At 45.8% G+C, this 12,103-nt stretch overlaps 1 long non-coding RNA gene across 1 annotated transcript; it reads right to left on the bottom strand.

The window, feature by feature from the left end:
* Positions 1-4,194: 4,194 nt before the first annotated feature.
* On the bottom strand, positions 4,195-7,155 carry LOC140696660 (uncharacterized). Its single transcript, XR_012073170.1, has 4 exons — positions 6,978-7,155; positions 5,368-5,491; positions 5,141-5,218; positions 4,195-4,305 (listed from the first exon to the last, which is right to left on the bottom strand). It is a non-coding gene; the product is annotated as an uncharacterized lncRNA (long non-coding RNA).
* Between the last annotated feature and the right edge of the window lie 4,948 nt (positions 7,156-12,103).

Below are 12,103 nucleotides of genomic sequence, written 5' to 3'. Positions count from 1 at the left end.
TGAGAATCCAGCTCTTCCTGCTTTCAGAGCTATTCTCACTCCATTTTGCCTGTAAATCACCCTATCCTACAAACCACTCAATCTTGAAAATCCAGTCTTCTACCACCTCTCTTTCTCCCTTAACCCCACATCCAGTCATCACCAGATTCTGTCGTTTCTACCGCCGGCACACACAGTCTCCACTCCATCTCTCCTTGCCCTGCCGTCCCGCTGCCTCTGCCCTGGGTGGCCTTCATTGCCTCTCTCCCAAATAAAGACAGTAGCTTCCTAAGGGATCCTGGTGTCCCTACCACAGGGTCCCACACTGATGGGCTCAGACCGGACGCAGTTTATAGACCTGCCTCACTTAGCCTGATTTTTTTTTTAACCAGCATTTTTAAATTGGTGAAAGATTCCTCAAACATAATTAGTATTTCCAGCTTCTCTTTAAAAAAAAAAAACAGGAAGATCTGGAAAAGTTTTAGGCAAGTTTTACAAATTTCTCTAAGCTTCAGTTTCCCATCTAAACTGGAGATAATAATACTTACCTGATAAGGTCGCTGAAGTGATTACACGTGGACCCGTACAGAGAAGGTAGGCTCACATGGGCTTCCTGGCCTCCCTGACTATGAAGATGCTCTCCTGGATTCCTGTAGCATCTTTCTTTAGGTGCCCAAGTGGCTCTCACCTGTGTGGTCTCCGTGAGCCTCGTAGCACTCCCATGACGGGGTTAAGAGCAGCTCTGGACACCACTATGTGAAAAGGAAAAATATGATGCTGGGAAACTGGGACTTTTTTCTAATATCACACCATCAGGTAGAACCAGGAATAGTTATTCTGCCTAATATTTTATCCAGGAAACTTTGCCAAGTCATAGTTTGTAAACATTTGTACAATGTCTGAACAGAAGAGATCCAGGTGGGACAGAAGGAAGAAGAGCTGTTTGTCCTACCTGCAACCAGCCACTGAGGGGAAGTTACACAACCTTCTCTGAGGCCGAAGGATTTAGGGGATCCTGATCACGCAAATAATATTCCTTCTGGAAAGACAATGTCTACCACTGCACCATTGATCCAACTAAATGCTGTAATCAGTCGTGATTTTAGAGTCATCAGTTGTAGTTCTTGGAGAGAACAGCATTATGAAATACTTTGAAACCATTAAAAGCAATGAGGCAGATCTATCTATATGTACTGAGACATGGTTTACTAAAAACTGAAGAGCAATAAAAATAAACAATTGGAAGACCTGGCAACATTAAACCTGAATCTCCCACGCCCATAATGCATAAAACTGCATCGTGGAATCGACACTACATTGTAAACTGACTGTACTTCAATAAAAGTATATTTTAAAAAACTGCATAATGGCTGCCTGCCTTAGGAAGGGCATCCATGCTTCTGTTTGCCCACCTCCCATTATTGCCCTTCTTTTTTAAAAGTAAAATTAAAATATTAGAATTACTAGAGCCACAGATTTCACCCAAAAGTACAAATAGGAATATAGTGAACAGTCTTCTTTCAACTCATCCTACAGCCAAAGAGCTCCCCTCCCTCAGCCTTCCAGAGCCAGTCCGTACACACACAACCAAATACACGCGCATATAACAAGTCATGCTCTTTTTTTCTTTTGTTTACAAAAATAATAGCTCACTAAATTCCCTGCTCTTTTTTTATTGAGATATAATTGATTTACAATGTTTCTAGTGCACAGCAAAGTGATTCTGTTTTACATATATACATATATATATGTATATATATAATCTTGTTTCTCAGATCCTTTTCCATTGTAGGTTATTAAGAGATACTGAATACAGTTCCCTGTGCTCTACAGTAGATCCTTGTTGTTTATCTATTTTATATTCAGTAATGAGTATCTGCTAATCCCAAACTCCTAATTTATCGCTCATTTGCCTTTCCCCTTTGGTAACTATAAGTTTGTTTTCTCTGTCTGTGAGTCTATTTCTGTTTTATAAATTAGTTCATTTGTATCATTTTTTTTCTATTCCACATATAAATGATGTCATATGATACTTGTCTCTGTCTGACTTACTTCACTTAGTACGATAATCTCTAGGTCCATTTATGTAACTGCCAATGACATTATTTCATTCTTTTTTATGGCAGAGAAATATTCCATTGTGTGTATATATATATATACACACACCACGTCTTCTTTATCCAGTCATCTGTTGATGGACATTTAGGTTGCTTCCACGTCTTGGCTAGTGTAAATAGTGCTGCTGTGAACATCGGGGTGCTTGTATCCTTTTGAATCAGAGTTTTGTCTGGATACATGCCCAGCAGTGGGATTGCTGGATCATATGGTAAGTCTATGTTTAGTTTTTTAAGGAACCTCCATACTGTTCTCCATAGTGGCTGCACCAATTTATATTCCCACCAACATAAACTCCCTGCTCTTTACTCTATATTTTCTCTTAACAATGTCTCTCAGAGATTATTTCATATCTGTACAAAAGAGAGTTTTCTCATCACTTTTTTTTGCTGTTTTTGTTTTATTTTTGCCTGTTTGGTTTGTTGTGTGTGGAGCGGGGGCTGTTTTTGTTTTTTTACTGCTGGAGAGAATTTCATTATAGGGATATACCATGGTATATTTAACTGACACCCTACTGATGCACTTTGGGGATATTTCTAATCATTTGCTATTATAAATATTTCTATAACAAATAATCATATGCAAATGGTATCTCACACATAAGTTAGAGTAAATTCTAGAAGTAGAATTGCAGGGTCAAAGAGTGTATGCTAAAATGAAGCTTTTAACGTCATGGGACAAAACATGGTATCAGAAAGATTAAAAATGGCTCTGGCTACACTTGTTGCATGGCGCTGACTGACGCATATTGATGTCTTGCATTGTCTCTTCCACTAGCCAGTAAATTCAAGCAGGGCAAGAATCTGTCTTTTTATCACTGAGAGTTCCTGCTTACCCACAGGCCCTGAGTCCATGACCTAATAAGAAACCATCAGGCCCCCTAAAAAGTCTCCAAAGGACACCAGAGGGGAAAAGGAGAGTAACTGAACTCCAAGGTCAGGCCACAGGAGAGTGAACACGTTTCCTTCCAAGACAAGGGGCTGTAACAGGCGCCACTCTCCTAGTTGGCCTGAGTGAGAACACTACTGTGAGGCCAGACTCTCTGTTCCAGGAAGGGAAAAGTTGAGCTGGAGATAGAAAGGTGGTCCATCAGGGGAAAGACAATCAACCCTCTGGCCTCATTTTAGTTTTAACTAGATCCACATTTGTTCTCCAGCTTGGCAGAACGATGTTGACAAATGCCTTTGTTTTCATCCAGATATTCCCCAGATGGTTTCTGGAGTCCCTGAGCGGTGTTTTAACACAGACCTGCTCTTTGGATCATCAAGAGGTCTCATCCCTAAGCAAATTCAATACAACAAAATGCACAAGTCCTTGGTGCTAGCTTGAATTTTCTCCAAACCCAGTATTAAGGCCTGATGCACTTTTCAAACATGGAGGCCACCAGTAGGCCCACAGTGAAGTTTGCTGAATGCGTGAAGACAGAGTGTTGAAGGTGTCGGAAGATGACACAAAGGGTTTGAGGATCTCTTCCCTCCCAACCCAGTAAAGCCAGGTTTGGGAGGAGGAAGGAGAAGAAGGACTGGGGGAAAAGGGGGAGGAGAGAGCTGGTCCTGCCTGGGGAGAAGGGGATGAGCCTGGAAGGGAAGCAGAAGAGAAGTGAGGCAGAAGCTCTCCACAATCTGCTTCTCTCTCTCTCTCTCTCTCTCTGTCTCTCTTTCCCAGTCTCTCTCTCAGGAAAGGAAAGGAGGAGATGGAGATGGGAGGAGAGGAGGGCAGAGGACAGAAGAGAAGAGGAGAAAGGAGAGGAGAGTTGGGGACACAGGAAGACCTGCAGGGCTTCCGGGCACCTGCTTCCCAAGCGGGGAAGAGCAGACACCTAAACCCCCACCGAATGTCCTTAATGGAAACTGCGGGTCTTCCTGGAGGAAGACCACAGAGTCCACGAGAGGCTGCCTCCTGGGAGGTTATGGAAACAGGGGCTGCGGGCAGGCCAACTGGAGAGGCGTTTCGGCAACGGTTTGCCCTGGTATGTGAAAAATTTTTCCTGCTTAGATAGTTGGCAAACATTTGAGAGGCAAAATGGAATTTATTAAGAGAAAATATTTGTCAAGGATTGTTCCGACTGTTCCCTCCCCCCTCTCTCTGTTCTTTTCTTTGTTTCGCTCTCTCTCTCTCTCTCTCTTTTTTTCCCCAGTCTTCCTCTTCTCAGGGTGGAGGACTTCATCAACAAGATTCTTTCATCTTCCTTTGCAGTTTGGATCTTTAAGCCTGTCTCAAAAGAAGAGGGAGCCGGCTTTAGGGGGAATGCTCGCCACCGCCCACCCCCACCCCCACCCCACAACAGGATAGCTTCTCTCCCTGCAGGTGTCAGCTTTCCCCCCTGGGAAGAGCTTGGACTGACATGGAATTATCTTTCCAGAGGATTCCTCCTGTTTCCCCTGGCATGGGCTTGGAGCTCATAGAACTGCATCTGAATCTATAATTATTATTAGTGGTGTGGCTTTCCTCTTTCTGAGCCTCCATTTCCTTAGGAGTAAAATGAGGGGGGAATAATACTTATCTCTTGCCACTGTTGTGAAGACGAAATGAGAAAGCGTGCTGGTACAGGGTCTGGCCCGGAGCAAAACCTCAGCGGATGTTAGTTCTGCTCCTTCTGGCACAGGACAGAGACCCTGGTGGTAACCTGCCCACAGGGTTAATCAACCAAGGCTTAGAATATGGAGCCTTGGGTATCAGTTAATAAATGAGAGGTAAGACCCAGCCTTGATGAAGCCTACACTTAACCAGAGGCAGCAAAAATAGACAATGTTTATTGAGAGTTTACTAAGAACCAAGATTTTAAAAACCTTTACCAGTGTTATTTAACCTACCCAACTACCCTCCTATTATCCCAAGGCCAATAGAATTAAAGTGGCTAAACCAGCATTGTGCCCAGACCATCTCGTTCCCCTACTTTCTTAATGAAAATGAATGCCCCATTGCTGCAGCAATGAAAGGGAAACACAGAATCATATTCTTGAGAACTGAAAGGGCTTGGAGATCAGCTTTTCCAGTTCTGTTTTCAGGAGGAGGAAAATGAAGCCCAGAGAGGGGAAATTCTCACCCAAGGCCATGTAGCTGGCGATGGTGGAGCCAGGACTAGAAGCCTGGCTTCTGGAATTCTGGGTCAGTGTCCTACCACCTAGAAAGAGAGGAAGAGTCACATCCACTGGGGAGAGAGATTGCTGGTTGGTCACATTGCCCTTGAGAACTGCGGGTCTCAACTTAGATTCCCAAATGGGAATTTAATCCAAATCTCAACCACCCCAAACCAAATGTTTTCTCAAGCACCTTTGATTGGGTGCCTGCTGTGAGGGAGGCATCCCAGAGTGCAGACACCATAGGGGAGACTGAAGATGGAGGATCCCGTATTGGTGGACTGGGACATGGCCAGAGATGAGCTAGAACTTGGCAGCTGCAGGAACATGAATGCAGAAGCAATTGTTAGGCTCTGTGTGGAGATGCCGAGGAAGAAGGACCTGTGGCCTGCTTCTAGAGGGGTCAGAAAGATTCATCTGCAATGACCCTGAGAAACCATGGGCAAGTCTTCATTGTTTCCCATCTAAGCAGAGCCCAATCATACCTGTACACACAGATACAGCCATACAAGTTCTTAAAATATTGGAAACATCCTGTAGCACTTGATAAACAGCCAAGTGAGCCCCACTAGTGCCACTGCCCACCCCACCACCACTCTCTTGCGCGGCACCTGCATACCTTCCTCCAGTCCAGCAACTAAAGAGTTAACGCTTGACCCAGCAGAGGTCCTGGAGAGAGCCTGCTCCTGCCTTTGGAGCTGGCTCTCTGTTAAGACTGGTCTAGGACTAAAATCATTCTTACTGTTTTTAGATAGTTTGAATGTTGCCCCCAGATGAAACTACCCAAATGGAATGAGGCATCTAAACAGAGCCACATGGGGTCCATCTGAGGTGGCTCCCTGGAGGACAAATCTTGCAAAAGAAATCTGAAGGGGTAAGAGATGCAATTTAGTGGCTGGGAGAGTGAGGGTTTGGACAAAAGCTCTGATTAAGGGGCAATCCTCCTGCGCACTCTGGGGTTTAAACACAGGGTTCAGGCGCCGCTGTGGACATCCCTCTGCCCTCAGCTGCCCTCTGGGCCCCTCCCCTGCAACAGACCCTGAGGGCAGGCCTAGCAGCCAGCGGCCACATTATTAATACTCCTTGATCTGCCCGACTCCCTGTGGTTTCCCTGCCAGCAGTACCCTCCCTCCCCTCATTGCTCCTGGACAACACGTGCTGGAAGAATGCAGGTCAGAACAGCCACAGAAGGCTCCCCAGCAACCCCTGAAATCCTTTGCCTGGCAGACCCGCCAGCGGTTATCCAGGCAGGGTTGAGGGTAAGAGGCTTTCACTGGGATGCAGATGTTTTGCTGGTAGAGGTTCAGTAACTTCCAGGGGATGGTGTTCTATATCTTGTGACAGCCGGGGAAGGGTTCCTTAAGGCTTCATCTCAGTCTCTTCTATTTAAAGGGAGAAAGGGCTAATTGGACCACTCACCTTCCCCTGTCTTGCTAAAGAAATACAGGGGCCAGACGGGAACTCATTTCACTGGCTCTGGAGCTGGACAGTCCTGGGTTCACATCCGGGCTCCTCCCTTATCAGCTGTCTGACTCTGACAGGTTACCTAACCTCCCAGAGCCCAGTTTCCTCATCCATAAAATTCAAATAATAATTTTATAATAATAATAACTCAGGGTCCTTGAAAGGATTAAATGAGGTGGTGGATGGAACGCACCTACCCATGTGACTATGGTTCATCCCCTTCTCTTCCTTCATCTTTTGAAGCTGGGCAAGAAAACAAAAATTATGCCCCTAGCCATTCAAATATTTATAAAGTAAGTTGAGGAGTTTCTTCTGCCAGCCAGAGGCTTTCTCACATACCTTCACCTGGTCTTTTCTTTCCTTGGGCTCCCCATCCCTGGTCCTCTCCTGGGAATAAAAGGGTAAGAGGTGCCCAGAGAGTCAGAAGATGGTTCCTGAAGCTGAGCAGACATTCCAGAAGGGAGGGCTCATGAGCTCAGGAGCCTTCCCAGAGAGCATGGTGTTTAACCATGGAACGTCACTTCTAGGAATCAAAGTGAAAACATTCAAAGATTTAAAGTTTCAAAGATTTAGAGATTTACAGATAAGGATATGAGATGCATGTGTGTCTATACACACATGCATATGTTTGACACATATATTTATTTGACATTTAGGTTGTGATAGACATATGATGTAAAATATATATGTGTATTTATATATAAACATAAACTAAATGTCAAGTAAATGCCAAACAAATTAAATAAATAAGTAAATAAATAAATATTTATGCTAGGATATTATCAAGCCATTAAAAATTAGGTTTGGTGCACCCCAGTGTTTATAGCAGTGTTATTTACAATAGTCAAGCTATGAAAGCAAACTAAGTGTCCATCAGCAGATGAGTAGATAAAGAAGATGTGATACACACACACACACACACGTATATATATACACACACATACGCTATGGAGTATTACTCATTTATAAAAAAGAATGAAATTTTGCCATTTGCAACATGGGTGGACTTGCAGGGTATTATGCTGAGTGAAACAAGTCAGACAAAGAAAGACAAATCCTGGATGGTATCACTTATATGTGGACTCTAAAATAAAGAAAACTAGTGAATATAACAAAAAAAAAAGCAGCAGACTCACAGATGTAGAAAGCAAACTATACCTATAAAAATCGTAGCTATAAAAATGGTTACCAGTGGAGAGAGGGAAGCGGGGAGGGACATGATAGGGGTAGGGAATTAAGAAGTACAGACTACTGTGTACTTATTTACTAAAATAAATAAGCTACAGGAATCTATTGTACAGCACAGAGAGTATAGTCAATATTTTATAATAACTAGAAGTGGATATAACCTTTAAGATTGTAAATCACTGTATTGTACACCTGAGACTTATGTAATATTGTACATTAACTATACCTCAATTAAAAAGGGAAAGAAATACAGTGAAGCACCAAAAAAATTAGGTTTGGGAAAATATAGTTATTAAGGGAGAAAAAGTACAGTGGAAAGTCAAGGCAGAAACTGTATTCATGGCACGATCTCAAGTATTCAATAGATGTCTGAGTACAGATGCAAGGCTGGAGGGAAATTCACCAAAATATGAATTCCGGTCAACTCTGAGAGCTGGAATTAAAAGTGAGTTTTATTTCCTTCATTACAAAAGTAATCCATGTCATTGTAGGAAATTTGAAAAATGCAGAAAAGGTTGATTTGAATTTTTTAAGTATCTTAAAAAAAAAAAGAATGGGTGGTTTCAAATGGACCCACCCAGAACATCAGCGGTCACAATGATCAGCTCCTCCCCAACCTGCTACCCACCTCCAATGTTTGCAACACTGTCGTCCCTACACAACTACACAGGCGTGCATACACGCAGGTGCACACACAGCACACCTGAGATTCCCACCTAGGTATGGGGCCAAGTCCCTTGGGGTTGTTGGAGGCGCCTGAGGCTGAGAAGAAGGTGTCTGCTGGAAGGGTGGAAGAGAAAAAAACAAGCGGAGGCGGGGCATGGGGATTGCAAGGGAGACGTGAAATGAAAAGGGGGAGCTGGTTTCTCGGAATGAAATTCCTGCAAATCACCATCTTCGTTCAGAGAGATGAGCTGAGTTTTTTCAGAGAAAGGAGAGTCTACAGGATGGCTGGGGTGGCAACTGCTTTAAGAAAAGTGGAAGCAACTGTCTCAAACGGCTTCGCGGTAACAAACCGCCCCATGACGGTGGCTAAAAGAGCAACACGCGTTCATTGCGCTCAGGTACTTGCGGTTTGGGCGGGGCGGGAGGGGGCGGCTCGTCCCTGCCCCCACACTCTGTTGGCTGGGCTGGCTGGACCGGGAGCTCCAGGATGGCTCACCCACAGGGCTGGCACCCCAGCGCTGGGTGTACAGCCAGGGCCATGGGCTCAGAGCATCGGCTCCTCCCTACGTGGGTCTCCCCTCTTCACAGCCTACTTTGGCTTCCCCTCAGCACGGTGGCTGGCTTCCCAGAGTCAGCATCCCGAGAGACAGGAAGCGGCAGCTGCCAGTTTCTGAAGACCTGGGCCCAGATACAGGCCCAGCGCCTGGTCTGCTGAATTCATTCATCAAATAGACACAAGGCCAGATTCAAGCGGAGAGACAGGGGAGACAGATCCCACCTCTCAAGAAGAAGAGGGTCAAAGAATCTGGAAACTGTGTTTTAAAACTGCCACAGAGGGGGACAGACAAGATCAGTTCTTGGGGGAGGGGGGAGGTTCCTCCAGACCAAGCAGTTTATAACATCTTAGCAGTCGTGAAGGATGGACAGGGTAAGAAAGAGCCACACCACAGCATATCCGTAAAGCAGCAGCCTGCTCCTGCCAGGCAAAGGAAAGCTCAGTTTCTCTCTTTGGCCCACCTCCCTGGCCCCCACAATGTGGATCCCTCCAGCCTCTGGTCTACCCCGCTCCCCACCCTACCCCGCCCCTAATGACTTTAAGCAACCTCCTGACCGTCCCCAGGGCTATGCTGTGACTCCTCAAAGCCAGCTCTAGAAGCCAGAAAATGTCAGAGATCACTCAGGTGTCCCTGAGAAGGCCACTTTCTCCCCATGGAAATAAGGAATGGCCTGATGAGGGGAGGGGGAGCTAGCTGTGCTTTGTCCAATCAGTGTGCAGCCCCATGAGACTGCTCTTCTCATGGACTTCAACTCCATAAAGGATGGAGTCTGGCCCCTCATACTCAGAGGACACTGAGGCTTACAGCAGGGAAGAGGCTAGCCTAGAAAAGACAGGACTAGAACCCAGTTCTCCAGACCCCAAGCTCAGTGCCCCACCACCCCAGCCCATCTCTTAGGGCATGTTCATGGCCTACTACAGAGTTTCTGCTGTGAGTGAGGCACTTACCACAGAGAAGCTCATTTTTGTTGAGAAGATATTTCTAGTCCAGCACCCCCACCCAGAAACCCCGGGCAGGGCATCAAAACATTTCCTCTAAAGAGGCCAGGGGCCAAGGAGAGGTCTGCAAAGCTAGAGCAATCTGCTCCCCATTCCCAATCTCACCACCCCCACCCAACCCAAACTTCTCCAAAGTCAGCAGGGCCACCTTTCGTAAAGGTGGGGACTGTGCTTTCCATGACATGACATAGCCAAGGCTCATACATCATAACAACGATGCTCTCAGTGAATTAGGTAAAAAAGGATGCTGTGTGACAGGCTTCTCATGCCCCCTTCCACACCATACACACACACACACACACACAAACACACACACACACACACACACCTGGCCCCCCAGGTCCCATGCCTGGGATTTTGCTATCTCACTTCAATATTGTGGCTGTCACAGTGGTGGGAAGACTGGCACCTGAATCCAGGCGTCTGGGCATGAAAGCCAGGAGTGTTAAAGTTCAACAGCACACCCACCAGGTCACCACACATGGCTGTACAAGTCGTAACCTGCCTCAGGGCATCCAGGTGAAGGGGCAAGTGGAGACTGAAATTCTGCTGGGGGCTGACTTGCCCAGACATGCCCCTTCAGGCCGCAGGGACCCTGTGCCCCTCACCCTTCCCCACCGGCAAGCAGAATCCACCCTCCCAATATTTCTGGTTTAATAAGCCATTTAACAAATATTTATTGAATATCGATTGTGTGCTGGAAACTTACAGACACTGGGAATAAAACAGAAAAGCGAGGCAAACAAAATCCCTACCCCTGTGAAACCTGTGCCTCCTGGAGGAGACAGTATCAAGCCAGGGGTCGTGAGTGCTATCAAAGCAGTGAAGTGGAGAAGGCACGGAGGGTGCTGGAGCGCTGCTTTAGACACCTGGGTCTCGGAAGATCTTCCTAAGGAAGTGATGTTTGAGCCAGGACCTGAATGGAGTAAAGGGGCCAGGAGGAGATAAGTGAGACCCAAGCTGAGGAGGCATCAACATCAATGCCCTAAATGGGGGGATCCTGGTATTTGAGGCCCGAATGAAGTGAGTCAAGGGAAGAGTCGTAGGAAATGAACCTGCAGAAATAACAAGGGCTCCTGGCACGGGTGAACTGGCACTTGTTTAGTGCCAACTAGGTGGCAGGTACCTGCCTTATTCACCTCTCAAAACCACCCTAGGTGGACACACCCAAAAATCCCGAGCAGGGCATCCACACATTTCCTCTAAAGAGGTCAGAGGCCGAGGAGAGATCTGCAAAGCCAAGGCAATCTGCTCCCCACTCCTGAGCTCACCACCCCGACACGACCCACCGGGAGTGAAACTTCTCCAGTCACCAGGGCCATCTTTCGTAAAGGTGGGAACTGTGCTTTCCATGACATGACGTAGCCAAGGCTGACACACCGTAACAGCTCAGCCTAAATCCCAAACCACCAGACCCTGTAATCACCCTGCCAGGACACGAAGAACAAAATCTGCTTTCCCTTCCAGTTCTGAAGATTCAGGACGTATTTTCCATCCACTTAATAGAGAAAACCTCCTATCAGGTTTCCTTTCAGCCTTCCTCCACTCCTCTTTTCCTTCCTTTGATTCTTTTTTCCTTTATGTATCTTCTTCATCTGTGCTTGTGTGCCGCCCATCTCCCTCTTTCTCTTACTCTCTCGCTCCCTTTTCTTCCCAATTCAATGCAATGGAATGTTTTTCTTTGGGGATCATGCAGGAATTTCTGACATCTGGGAATGGGGACAAGGTGTATGTATTTAGAATATACATATTGAGTTCCATGTCAAGAATTTGCTATTCCTTGATTACAGTCTAATCATATGTGAGGGCAGGAAGACTTTCTGCTGAGGCACCAGCCTCAAGAGAGATGTTCTACCAGCTGTCACAGCCTCCTCCCTGGTCGTTCAGTTGAGAAGCAACATCAGACATCCTTGGGCCATTTCTTACCGAGCAAAAATTTTAGAAGAAACATGCTTCTGGAAAAATAATTAGGACACTTTTAAAGAGACATCCATCATAAAACTTGCTCCTATCTTCTTTGAAAAAAAAAATTAACATTGGAGTAAATCAATCTGGG

The sequence above is a fragment of the Vicugna pacos genome, chromosome 5, assembly GCF_048564905.1.
Source record: "Vicugna pacos chromosome 5, VicPac4, whole genome shotgun sequence".
NCBI classification, from domain to species: Eukaryota; Metazoa; Chordata; class Mammalia; order Artiodactyla; family Camelidae; genus Vicugna; species Vicugna pacos.
Note: the sequence above shows the minus strand (reverse complement) of the source record. Positions and strands in the feature narration are given on the sequence as shown.